The 14280-nt window shown below is 37.9% G+C and overlaps 1 long non-coding RNA gene across 1 annotated transcript; it reads left to right on the top strand.

Annotated features, from left to right (window-relative positions):
* Window positions 1-1186: 1186 nt before the first annotated feature.
* On the top strand, window positions 1187-13485 carry LOC132325477 (uncharacterized). Its single transcript, XR_009485950.1, has 3 exons — window positions 1187-1349; window positions 7058-7243; window positions 9034-13485. It is a non-coding gene; the product is annotated as an uncharacterized LOC132325477 (long non-coding RNA).
* The last annotated feature ends 795 nt before the right edge of the window (window positions 13486-14280 follow it).

Genomic DNA, 14280 nt, shown 5'->3' with positions numbered 1-14280 from the left:
AAGCCTGCAGAAATCCAGGGAATCTTGAGCCTTGTCATTTCCCTGCTTCCAGCAATTGCCATACAAATCTGCTGCTATTAATGGTAAGTACACCAGGCTGACTGTGCTGGGTCAGCCCACCTCACCCAGTTTCCTGTCTCTTCAGCAGTAATGGCCTGAGGGGGAGTACGAGAACAGACCTACAAAGTGTAAATTGATGCATTCTCAACTACCACATTTTTTCACTAAGAAGAAATCTCTGCAGTAGATATAAAGTTCTCCAGTAGCTGCTGACTCACAGAAAAGTCAAAATAGTGTCCCACAATGGCCTTCCCTTTTTTCAGCTGGCTTTGTAGACAAGCATTAGGGAAGCACACACATAAGCAGATGTGCTGATGCTGTGTGCTGAAGCACAGGTGAGGGGAATCCTTCCTTGCTGCTTCTCCCTGGGCTTTCTTCCCAGCTGTGGATACACAATCTCACACTTTTGTTCTGGAAGGACTCTGTCCCAGTCAGTGCTGAAAGCAGACCTGACACCTGAGATAAACTGATGCAACAGGAGGGTTTGTCATCTGCTATGGCCATCACCAGAGTTAGAGGTTCAGAATAGACAAACAAAGTCTTGGGGTGAATCAGTGAATTTTTTTTTAAGTGATTGGACTCTGTCACTGCCCCAGGGTGGACACTGTAAATTAGATTAATCTCACCTTACTTTATAGCATCTGAGTGTCTAATCATAAGTTAGTCATTATTGGCACCTGCTTTAGTTGATGAACACAGTGCCTCTGTCTCTAATCTTGGGATGAAACTAATTTGGGGTTTCTATCTAGCGATTGTAACAGAAACCTGAGACTCAGGGCATGTGAATGCCACCTTGCTCACCTTGCTTGAGACTATTTTGTGAAAAAAATATTGAATTATTATAGTTTGTTCCCTCAGAAAAAGATAAACAAAGAGAATTAAATAAGGAGGTAAAAAGAACAAGAATAAGGAAGTAAGTAAGAAAGAAGAGTAAATTATTTATCAAACAGCTGTATGTCAAATGATTCCTGTGCATTCCATGCACTGCAAAGTTGACTTTTGCAACTGTAATCCTCTTTGGGTTTTGACTATATAAATAAACCTCTATAAAGTAAATATAAAATTATCTAGGCAAAATTAGTCATAGGTTTCTCCTTTTTTAATCCTCTCAGTGTTGCAAAAATAATCTGTTAGCAATGTGTCTACGTACTGTACAAGGTGAATTGCTTTGTTTTATGATTCAAAGCTATTTATAAAGTCTTTTTTTCTTTTTCTTCCTAACATGGCTCTTATCTCATAAAGAATATCCCTGAGGTCCAACTTTTCTTACTTTGTGGTAAGTCTCACAGGTAAGTGTGTTAAATTAGGCTATTTTCTGTCTTTTAGGAAGTAGTTTTCATAACTGATTAAATAGGAGAAGGAAATTAGAAACAAGGGAGATGGAAGGTAAATTAGGCGATCACAGGACTCAGAATATGCAAGATTTAGGCTCATATTTCTGTTTTGAGTCTGTTGGAGCAGAAATCTGAATCTAGAGCTGCCAAGTGCAGAGCTGTGTCTTCTCTCATATGGTTTTCTTCCACATGAGACTTGAGTCCATTTTCTTCAGATGCAGCTTAAAAACAGTTGTTTAAAAATAATTTACAGTAAGAAGACATTCTTGATTGGCAACTAGATGAGAAAGTCATTCTTTATGAAGCACAGTGTCCGATCAACACCATGTAGATAGCATAGATTTTAAGAAAAATCATCCCAGTCAAACAGGGTTGGTTTTTTTCATCCAGCCAATCTCCTGATTGTGTTTTACCAGTGCAGCAATGTATATTTTAAACATAACCTGTAACAGAATATTACTGACCAAAAAAAAAAAAAAAAACAAAAAGGAGAAAACGAGAAATTTATGTTAACAGCATTGCAGATTCAGAAGAATGTTATTCTTACTGCATTGTTTAGGCAGATATGCAGTTCAGTAATGCCTTCCTCTTCCCACCCGCGCTGTCTTGGAACCAACTCACAATTCCTATTGGGCTTCAGATTTCAATTCTCTGCACTACAGAATTACATGGTTTTTCTGCACAGTGTGTTTTCAAGATGAAACAGAGTATATTTCTGCTCTGTGAAACCTCTAAATTCTGTCTCCATGCTGGAGGAGTCATTTTGCATTGTGTTCCTGGTTGAATGCCTGAGAAAAGCCATATTCCTAGCTGAGAACTAGATTGCAAGGAAGCTAATCCTTTTATGTATGTGTGTTCCTGCTTTCCCATTTCGGACATAGCGAGTATTGTTAAGAATCTTGGCATTGCTCTTTGCCTAGACTTTCCATGCATATCCATGTGCCAAATGTCATCAGAGAGTTTTTTTCCAGCTGTGTATTTTTCTCATGTACTGATAGACCATTATAACAATGTGCTTATAATGTGAGGTAGTGGAGTTTGGGTGTTCTGGCTCCAGAAGCCCATCATGACATTTTTCAGTATGGATTTGAAAGAAACTTTTATTGCCTCTCTCCATCCTCAACTGGCCTCTTCTCCTTATAATCACACCACAAAGAGTAAGGTCAGCAAAAACATATGAGAAAGGTTTAACAAACGGGTTCTTTGAGAATATATTCCAGGCTATAAATATGTGAAACTTAACGATTTTTGTTGTGAGCGTGCTGCAGGGCTGGAGCCCAACTGCTTTTGCTGAGGTCTGGACATAAATGCTAATATTTTTCTTAATATTTTGCAAGAGTCCATTGTCCAAATGCATTGTCCAAATAGGCCACAGGAGATATTAATGTGCAATCTGGTGAATTTTAGCATATATCTAGCATGCTAATACTGTATTTTAACATGCACACTAATATATTTTTGGAAACTAAGCTTTCTTCTGTAGGAGAAAAAAAGAAAATAAGATAGTATGCATAAAGGATTTATTTCAAAACAGAAAAGTATACTTGGGAATATAACCAGACTTAAAACAATGACTGTGGCTAAAAATTAGTCAGTGATTTTTTTTTCCCTAAGTATCACACATAGGTTATTTATTGTCTCCTCTACAGCTGGTCAGGGCTGTGCTTTTCATCCTGTGAAAACCATTACAGCAAGATTTTCTTTTTTGTACGGCCTAGTTCTCCTAGATTAAAATCTATCTGATATGTTTGTGTGAGGAGTGAGAAGTGCAGGAACTAAAGGAAGGAAAAAGAAAGATTTTCCTTTTTATCATTTTGTAAATATATCAGAATAACCCTAAAAGCTTGAACATGGTTATGGTCAAATAAGATTTATTCCACTAATACAAGAAATTAATCTTTTCTCTCCTTTTTTTTTCTTTTCTTATATGACTAATATAAAATATTATTCTGAAATTTTATTCTGTAATTTTTCTTTTTCTGGTTTTGACATGCTAACTCTTACTGATGAGAGATGTTTAAGTGCATTTTTAATAAAATAAACATGACTTGCAACACCTTGCTATCAGACGAGAAACGAAGTTTCTTGCAAACCTGTATCTAAAATTGGAGTTTTAGGACATACAAATCTACTATCTAAATCCTCATTTTTAGTGAAAAAAACCAATGAACTAATTATTATTTTTGGTGTTTTAAAGCTCAGATTTGTATTATGTCTTGAATTATGCCTTAATCAAACTGTAAAATTTCTCCGTCTATCCCTATAGAAAAACAAATAATTTAAATGTAACTTCCAGGTAGTTTCAGGATGTTCACATATGGTCAATTCTTCCTTTGATCTTTCATTTTGATATTTATTTTTTCTCCCTCTATTGATTTATATGGGATTTCAATCTGGAAATTGTCTTATGGGAAGTTCCAGCTACTGGGTTTTGCTCTGCCTTTCTTCTCTAAATAAATAGTACTGGATTTTTAAGTTTAAAGTCTATGTGGAATTTAAAGAATAACAAAAGAATAATTAAGATTATCACAGAATATTCTGAGTTGGAAAGGACCTGCTTGGATCATCATGGTGTAACACCTGGCCTTGCACAGGACCGGATGGGGATCACACCGTGGGCCTGAGAGCATTGCCCAAATGCTTCTTGGACTCTGTCAGGCTGCTGCTGGGACCTCTTCCCTGAGAAGGGCCAGTTCCAGTGTTCCAGTGCCCAGCCACCCTCTGGGTGAACCTTTTCCTGGTATCGGACCTAAACCTCCCCTGACAATTTCAGGCCATTCTCTCAGGTCCTGTCCCTGGTCACCACAGAGCAGAGATCAGTTTCTGTCCCTCCTCTTCCCCTAAGCAGGAAGCTGTAACTGCAGCGGGGTCTGCCCTCAGTCTCTTCTTCTCCAGGCTGAACAGACCAATGACCTCAGTCACTCCTCAGACAGCCTCCCCCCAAGGCCCTTCACCATCCTTGTAGCTCTCCTTTGGACATTGTCTCACAGCTTAGTTTTTCCCATACTATACAACCCACTCACCTACCCTACCATAGGACTCACCATGAGGCTGCACCAGCCCAGAGTAGAGCAGATTATCTTTCATCCCTTCTGAGACGTGAGTCGAAATTCTTGAGTGAATCTTTTGCAGATTTTTCTGACACTTCCTACCATTATCTTATAGTCCTATAGATAAGATGAAGCCCAGGAATTTATAAATATTTGTTCATAAGCTTTGTTTTGTTTTCCATTATAAAATAAATCCTATAACTTGTTCATGATACCACTTTAGTACTTCAAATCATCTCAGTGTCTCCTGGTGTATTGGTTTCCAATATACCTAACATATACCTTTTTTTTTAATACCATAAATTCATGTCAGAAATCCCAAATATATTAAGGAATTATATTGCATTTATCCAGTTGTCTGTATCAACCAAACTAAAATCTCCATCAAATAATGAAATCCCTTTTGTTCTCATATATTGCCTTCCATAAAAGTACATTGAAGTAAAATCATAAATATTGTATAACTGTGAATTAATTTTTGCTCAATTCTATCCACATATGTTTTCATTATTTAGCCCAGAATTAGATTCAGGCCAGCTAGCTTATGCTTATCCAGGTCATTTCATTTGCCCTTTTAAGTATTGCCCCAACCTTTCCACTTACAATTTCTCTGCTATTCAAAGATGTTTCAAAAACTAACAAGGCAAGGAGTTGTTTTTCTGCCTCTTTCAGGATTCTTGACTGCAGGACTAAATGGACAGACTTAGATTTAGTCCTGCAGCCAAGTGTTTCTTCAATGACATGCTCTATATGTGCTTCAAACTTTGTTCCAAACACCCCCCAAATGTGGTTATTGCCCTTTTGTTTTTTCTGCCTTACTAACAGCTAGTGGAAAACATTTTTGAACAGCTACCAATCTAACTGAGAAAAACTAGCAGGTGGATTCAGACAAGCAGACAGAGGCAGAGCACAGGGAAACCCCATTTGGTCACCAGGGGAGAGGGTGATCTGGGCACATCGGGCTCCTGAACTGCTGCCAGTCTCTGGCAGGCGTCACAGCAAAGAAGTATTTTAAGGTGGATTTGAAGGACAGCAAGTAACTAAAGAGTCTGGATTCCTGACTAAGCATTTGGTTTGTGATATAACATCAAAGAAATCCAAATTTGGACATGGAAGGGGAAGAATAAGTTCTTTTTACCTCTTCACCAAATTGCGGATAGCATCATTTTTGTTGCATCACTTAGCAACATGCTGGCTGACAAGTTTTTTAGGGTTTTTTTAGTTTGTTTGTTTTTGTTTTCTTTCTTTTTTTTTTAAATAAGTTTAAACCTCCTTTTGTTCAATTAGCATTTTTTCAAGTGGAGCTGAGTTAGTTGAAGCAGATGGTTTATCTTCTTTGGTAGTGCTTCTAGTTGGACAAATGAGACTTATTTCTACATCTTCCTCTCTATTGCAGTGCCTACAAAGTCATTCCACATTTTACGCACCGTGTTTTGACTTATTTAATGCAGGCGTACTTTCCCTGCAGTAAACATGATTACCCAAATACTTTAACTAGAGAGCTTCTGCTTTCCTCTCTGGTATAATTAGTCACACTGCACTCACACTGCATTTAAAGGGGGGAAAAAAATCCACACATGGAGCATCTTGCAAATGTGCCTATAATCCCATACAGCTGCTTTCTTCACTTTATTCTTTTTTGACTGCTTATAGAACAAAATTGCTGCAGCTGGGCAGAAAACTGAGCAAAGTTGCAAAGGCACCTCTCCTTTCTTTTCTTTGTGGAATCCACCCATTCAGGTGTCGAGGGATAGCTCTTGATTAGCAATTGCTTAACATGGGGCTAAGTTTTCTTGGATTCTAGCATTGAATAACTTGGCAGGATTTCTATTAGGTTTGAATTTCAAAGCCAAAAGAGTGATCTGAGATCGCATACTGGCAGTTCCACAGTGGTAATTTCCATGTTAAAAGAATACTTATCACCAGCACCACAGCGAAAGAGGCAGCTTTACACAGAAAGGCCCTCTTGTGAAATTAATTTGGTGTTTAGTTTATTAAGAAGCTGATTCCAAATGTGCATTTTTTAGTTTTGTGTAAGGAAAGCTCTTTCTAATTCTGCTGATATTTTGAAGGCAAAGATTTGATTGTTTAAAAAATGTTTACAGAAATTCTGCTGAACCTGTTTTTCATTGATGTGGCCAGCATGCTTTCTAATTCTTGCTTGCAAGAAATGGAGCAGGAGATGGAAAAGGGAATGATCAGTGTAGATTCAGTAAGATATTGGCCAGATCAGTTTGGCTACTCTAATTTCAGTAGGTAGCTTGTTTGAGAGATTATTGATGGATTTATAATTGGTAAGCTTTAAAGAATAACTTGCTTGGCAAGAGAAATTTTAGATTAGGGAGAAAAGGTGCATTTGTTAAGAAAAGATCCCCAAAAGTTTATCCAGGTCTGTTGCATGTAATATAAAAGTAGAAATCTAATATCGGTCAGCTAGTCTCTGCTTATTTCTGTCTATTAACTGTAAATGAACTTTGGGGAACTTGTTCAGATGTAGTCGTCTAAAGTCATCTGAGATTAATTCCACCCTTTGGTGTTTGTTTTCCTCTAACACTGACCTGTAATGTTGCCTTCAAGAGTCACACCCACTTAATGTCTTGACTGCTTGGACAGAGACCTCTTCTGACAGAAGGCAATCTTGTCCTGTGTGCTGGCTCAGAGCTCAGTCCTCGCAGAAGAAATAGGAGACCTTGTCTTTCTTGAAGGGTTAATGTGCCCTAAGGAAGCAGCAATCAACAGACATTAACTCGTGATCACAAGCACAGGAGCTGCATCTTCGATGGACGTGCTAGAGGAAGGGTAAAAGCTTCACGGAGAGCTCTCCATCTGTTGCTAAAATCAGCAAGGGGACAGAGCAGAAAACACACAGAATATGTGCTCTCCAAGCAACATTTATTCTACGTATAAAAAAGGAAAAGCTAAAAAGAATCAAACCTGGTTTATATCAGGCCTTCTTCTAGCTCTGGAAAAAAATGCATATCTGGCTGCATTTGTCAATGAATACCTAATTCCTCATGGCCCATTTAAAAACAGACCACCTTTGAGAGTAATAGAGATCACTGCAACACGTGTATTACAGCCTTGTCAACTCTGAGGTGAATGTTTGCACAAAAAAGCAATGCCTGGACAAAATATGCAGGGAGCTAAATAGCTCTTCATTTGTTGCAGGAGATCATTTTATTCACTGAGAAAGAAGCACATAAAATGGAAAAGGAAGAAATGAATGTTTAAAAGGAAGAGGGGAGTGGGGTTGGGATTGTCAGAAGATTCAGCCTTGAAAAGCAGGATCTGAGAAGGAATCAGCGGCTGAATCCTTTGTAGTAATGAAAAAGGAACCCTTTTAAATAGATAGATAGATAGATAGATAGATAGATAGATAGATAGATAGATAGATAGATAGATAGATAGATGATAGATCAATAGTTAGATAGATGAGCTTAAGAGTTTCTGATTTTGAGGAAGGAGATTGGAAAGTTTCTGAACTACCTTCTTGTCATTTAAATAGAAGCTATTTTTCATATATTTTAGAAGATTGTTCAGCTAGAAGAAATGCACAGTTATGGTACAGATAAATGTTTTTATATTATGCAGTGTTCAAAAAGATAATTGCAAATACATTTAGAAGACAAAAGTTTTATTAATTTAAAAGAGCTACATTCAGAACATGGCAAATGATTATTCTGTAAGTACAATTTTATTAGTAGAGTTGTATTATTAGAATTATTATTTTCCTCTCCTGCCTGGTTAATTATTATAATCTTTCTCTGTTTATCTATTTTGGAATTTTTTCCTTTTAGTTTAAAAAAGATATGTGCTCATTCTCCACATTTTCTTCAAAGCAGAAAACAATCCAGTAAACATTAGGACTGAACTCTCAACCCAACTCTGCAAAAGTAGAATCATAATTAGGCAAAGTTGGTTTGTCTGCTGCTGTGTGTAAACAAGTTGAATAACTTCATTATTTTCAAGCTTTGCCCCTACATTAGAATAATTCACACCACTTCAGGGAAATGACACCTGCTAATTAACCACAAGCAGACGAAGCACTTTAACAGCCATAATCAGTCATTTTCTCCTGCAGTTTAAAAAAGATTTTTAAAAAAACATGCCAAGAAAAAAAAAAAAGAAATAAAAAGATCAAAACCTTTGTGACATGATGTTTCCATGAATCATCCTCTTGAGGAAACCTTACTGCTTGAAGAAGATTTAAATATAATAAGCCACACATCTGTTCAGAAAAGGAATTAAGTAAAGTCACATATATGCTCTATGGTATTTTACACAGACACCTGTTTGGGACTTAGCTCCACCTAAAAATAGATATTTAAAGTGGTTAATATGGATAGTCAATATGTATTTATTGAATTACTCATTCCTAACAGAGGTTTCTATAATAATGAACCAGTAACTTCCCAAAGCTCTCTCCCTCTCCATTGACAAACCTTGCCTTTGGCATACACATCAGCACTGTAGATGACTGAAGTTAAGTGGTGTGACTCACTACCCCACATCCCTGTCCCCAAATAATTTATATTCAACATGCACAAGAGAAAGTATTTGCAAAAGGAAATCTTATTCCTATTTTGCAGTGAGAAGATGAAGCATGGAAAATGAATCTCCTACACACGGTTGTGCTGAAAGTCTGTGATGGAATGAGAAGTAAATACCAAACTGCTGGTGTCCTGCTTCAGGAGCACTATAGTCCTAATTATGACTTTTCCCCCTCTGCTTTCACATTCTAATATCATGCAGAATTGTTTCATTTGTATTTTTAAGAGTACCTATAAATCCTGATTCCTCAGTTCATTTGCAACAATTTAGAAAGTACTTTACATGTCCTGGTGGGCTACTGCATTAACCAAAACTGTGCTGATACTCTACAGAACTGGTGTCGGGCTCTCTAGCTGGTCAGTGACCCAGAGAAAACTTAGAAAGTCTCTTTTCCCAGCCCAGTGCTGGGAAAGAGTCAGGGCTCTTCATTTCTCGGTCTCAAGGTTGTTTATTGTATCTTATCTATAAAGTTCTTTCTCCTGTCCTGCTGAGGTCCCCTCAGCACGACAGTCAGAGGCACTCTGCCTGGCCCTGGGTGGTGTTATGTCTTTATACTAAAAACTACATATGCAATGTTTGCAATTACTTTCCAATACCGATCACCTCTGTTAGACAGTGAGCTTCTACTCTAAACCACTCTAAAAGTGCCAACATCACAGCAGAAGATGGAAGCCAAGAAGAAGAAGAAGGACAAAGGCAGGACATGCCCAAATTCCTCCATCTTGCCCCCTGAATCCTCCATTCTAGAGACCCCAGAATCTACTTTTTCACCCCATGATAAATACACTATCATTCTACTTAATTTTTCATGGCTTGCAGATCTTTATCTAAGGTTGGTAACTTGCTCCACAGGTCATAATCAAAACCACAGGCATTTTAGGCTCTGTGCCAGGGTCTCTGAGACCCCTGGCAGGGGTCTTGGATGCTCAGGACAGCCAGAGGGATGTCCTGAGACCTGACAAACTGGTAGAAAACTTTAAAGCAGCAAAACCTTCTTGTTCTCTCATTCACTCAATACCTATGTTGAGAGGGAAGGATTAATTTTCTTGGGACATACTAGGAAAGAACCCTTAAGCTAGAAGTGGAAGACACAAGAAAATGGTTTCACAGTAATTGCTAGTAGGAAAACTAAATATAAAATCACAAAACCCAGATATTGCAGTCTCAGTTCTACGGTAGTTTGGGAAAAAATAAAAGATCCCTGGGGAAAAGTGCTGAAACAGCAAAAGAGATTATGGAAATCCATTTAAGAAACTGAGATTGTGAAGCTTATTCATAAAATAAAAGGGGACTCCAAGAACAAAGAAAAAAGTCACAGCCTCACAGCCTTTCAGACATATGCCAAGAGAACTGAGCATGTTTGATATTTCCGTTTTACAAGCAAGAACCAGATAGACACTATTATAAGGAGAAGCTGAACAGACTGAAGAGCTACACAGTCTTTTTCCCATCACAATATCTTGGAGTGTGTTAGGCAATTCCAGTGTAAGACCTTTCATCCTTTGACCCCACTGTCTCTCTCCAGAGATGTACTGATCTCCATCGTAATTTTTCTAGGTATCTACATGCCTTTTAACAATCCTTGAGCCAAATAAGTACAGTCTTTATTAAAAAAAAAAAAAAATTTCTAAACCACAGCTCCAGCTATTGCCACAAAATTATTATACACTTTGAATAGCTTCTGGAAGAGTTTACATGCTATGCTTGCTTGAGATGACAGGAGACAGGATGTTTTCACTAATCATTAAGAAAGAAGGTGGCAGGAAATCTCACTCTTCAGATCATGTAAAGGACTCCTTGTGATCTTTGCTTTGAGAAATTCTGATATCTCCACTCTAAAGCTTTGTAATTTGGCATGTGAAATCTCTGCAGGTGGGAGTAGTGCATTTCCTTTCCATGGTGAAGTTTCTCACAGATTGGCTGAGCTGAATAGAGTTGAGCATGGCTATGTCCTGAGCTTTCCCAGGAGGCTGTTATCAATTGCTGCAATCCTAGAACATTCCAGAGAACCTCATGCAAGACAGTACCAAAAAAGCAGCCTGGGAACTGAAACCAACAGCACTGTTCTAGGAATTCTAATGGGATGGCTGGTTATCATTCCTGACAGAGAGTGACCCAAACTTATCTTCATGTCTTGCAACCACCATATAGCTGCAAGAAGACCACTTCCTCTTTGGCTGACTTTCTGTGAGTCCTGCTGTTGAGGGACAGAGAGCTGATCTCCTGGGCAGATGTAAGACGGTGACAGCCTATGCTGTGACACAGGGGCTGATCAGGATTTTCTGGCATGTGACAGTGTTGAGTTCTGCCTTCTCTCTACTAAAACATATGCAAAAGTATTATTAAAGACATTTTTTAGGTTGTAAAGTCCAAGTCCAGTGAATTAATTAAGTGATCTAAAGATAACATTAATTTGCCCTTATTTGTAAATGTATCGAAAGTTCCCATGAAAATATGACCTTGCCCAATATTTTAAAGACATGTCAAAAGCAGAATTAGAGTTAAATACTCTTATATTTGGCATTTCCTAACATTTAATTCATTTAACAACCCAATCCAATGCAAGTAGCTTTCCTTTACTGTTGTTTTTGTTGTGTGGTTTTGGTTTTTTTATTATAATTACAGACATGTACATGCACATGTTTATGCTCATATAAATTTACAATACTGGGAAAAAGGAAGCTGTGTTTTCCATTCAGTCTGAAATGTATTGCTTGACTTGCTTCCCTGTAATGATTCTTGAGGAAGATAAGTAAAATAAAAAGGCTAAAGGCCTCATGAACTCTATGCTACCCCTGTAATTACAGTATTTAAGGGTTCTTAAACACACTGCAGAAGAATAAAAGGAAACTATCTTAACATAAGCACTCCTGGGTACATGCTAAATCTGTTCACTTTTTTCTTAGCCTACCACCTCCCACCAGCTGACCTAATGAACAAGTCACTTCTGATGTCAGAAGAATCTACATTTTAGCCGTTCCAGCTGGGAACAAGCAAGGTTGTATCCTGCCATGCAGCAGTTACTCTGAGAATGGGATAAGTAGAAAAGCTGGCAAAGGTTTCAAAATATAACAAGCTCTAAAGAAGTGGGATTCTGTTTATCTGCAGTTATGTGGGTGGGGTTAAGCCCTCCGCCTAAGCCCTGATGTGTAGGAGCCCTGGTTATGAGTTTTTTTAACCCCAAGTGCCAGACTGGGAGCTGTGGTGATAGGTTGCTAACTTAGGAGATCATGGGCATTTGACAAGATCTCATTTGTCCAGTCCACAGAGGATGCTCTGTTTCCGTTCACATGCCAATTCTCCACTTATTACTTGGCATATAATGCAAGCTGTGTTTCCTCCATGATTGTCCTTGAGCAATATAAGCTCCCTCAATTTCTAAAGGGTAGACATCCTTGAGTAATAAGTATTACTATGTAACAAGAGTTCAGAGATTTAATATTTTTCCCTTTGGTTTCCCTGAGAGTTCATCACAAAATTGTTCCAGGTCTGCTTTGATGAAAAGAGCAGAATCCTTGCAGGCAAATTCCTGGCAGCACATAGAATATTCATAGTTTCCATTTTTAATTCTGCACTTCCTGTTGCATGTATTTACTCTCGAGCCACTTCATTTAAATTATGAAATACAGCACATTTAAACAAAAAATAAAAAGTTCTATAGACTTGCAGTTAATACATGCAGCCAAACAAACCACACAGCACAAAGCCCACCAAATGTGTTGTGTGAAGGTGGAATCACTGAGGGCTGTAGAAAATTTAAAGAATTGAAGAAAATATTTGTGACAGTTTGATATAGCCAAGCTATTTGACATATGAGCAGTGAAGGATCCAAAGTGTGGTTGGTAAGGTAGATTCAATAAGGAAGTATAATCATTTATCTGTAGGAATTGTTATAATTAGTAGTTGTTTCCTCTTCCATTATTTTCTAAGAACTCTGCAGTATCTTCTTCAGTATGTTTCAAGTTTAATGTGCTATATAGGATGGGCAAGTGTTGTAGTCATGGAATAGAAATGGCCATGTATGTGTCCAAAAAGTCACTTTTGTGTTCTTTCACATAATCAGAAATGAAATAGTCAAGATTATTTTCCTTTTGGTCATGTTAAAAGAGAGAGGTTAGTTCATACAGTCCCTAAGTACTTCCATGTGTGTTCACCCTTAGCTAAAAGGCATATCACTCTTGCAGGTGACTGAAAAGTGGTTAAAATGTAAATTATTGAGGGCTTACAAAATGAGATGACATTTGAAATGTGTCATTGTTAATTAAAAAAAAAAGTTTTGATGTTATTCCCACCCGCACATGTCTAAATTTGTACATCTACCTTTTTAAATCTTTCTATTTTACCCTAGAGGAACTTTGCCATCCTCCTCAACTGCCATCTTCATTTAATGATGAAAGGAACAAAAGAACATGCAGGTCCAAAGATGCTACGAAAAATATAACCCAGGTTCTGCTGCAATAAAAAAATAACAATGTATAATGTGGAACAATATCTGAACACTCATTTATCTGGATAGCCCACTTATATCAATCAGATTACTGCAGTGATTAAAAGAATAAAAAATAAGACCAGTATTGTTTTAGAATTAATGTAATGATTTGGCTTTTAGACCTTTTTTGGGTCAATTTGACAAAACAGTGAGCTATGGGTTCCCTGGATTGCTGTGGAAGTTGCTGACTTGATCTGTTAAACTGCCATAGTTCTTCCAGGGCTCATGGCAGACACAATGCTTTCCTTGGTGACTATGGAGTCTGTTTTCCCCAGAGCTTTATCAAAGACTGGGAAAATCTTTTTCTCCTTGCTGAGCAGTGCATGTGCTGGCAGAGAGATGGGGATGCACCAGATCAGGAGGTTACTGTGCAGGCCTGAGGAGATCCCACCACAAAACAGCAGCAGAGCTGCCACGGCCCCACAGTTCTCTGAGACTGTAACTTCAATTATCTTAGCATACTGCTTCAATACTCATTACAAATATATTATCCATGCTGCAGGCTTTAGTAAAATATCCACCCTATTCCCTGTGCCCTGCTTCCTGTGAAAAGAGCACAGACACTAGAAGGGAGCTGGGCCTTGCAGCTACCTACAGCCAGAGCTGCTGCAGGTTTGGGGTGGAGTTGCTTCATATAACTCAATGTTTCAGCTGTTTAACTCTCAGCAAGTCACACTTGCAAATTTTAAGAAAACAAAAAGGCTTAACTGTGATGATAAATAAATACTTCTAAACTGCAAGATGAGAAAGGCTGAGAAAAGAAATTTGGAATGAAATCACTTTCCACCGAGAATAA

Source organism: Haemorhous mexicanus, chromosome 3 (genome assembly GCF_027477595.1).
Source record: "Haemorhous mexicanus isolate bHaeMex1 chromosome 3, bHaeMex1.pri, whole genome shotgun sequence".
NCBI lineage: Eukaryota > Metazoa > Chordata > Aves > Passeriformes > Fringillidae > Haemorhous > Haemorhous mexicanus.
The sequence above is the reverse complement of the archived record's forward strand: the minus strand, read 5'-3'. Positions and strand labels throughout refer to the sequence as shown.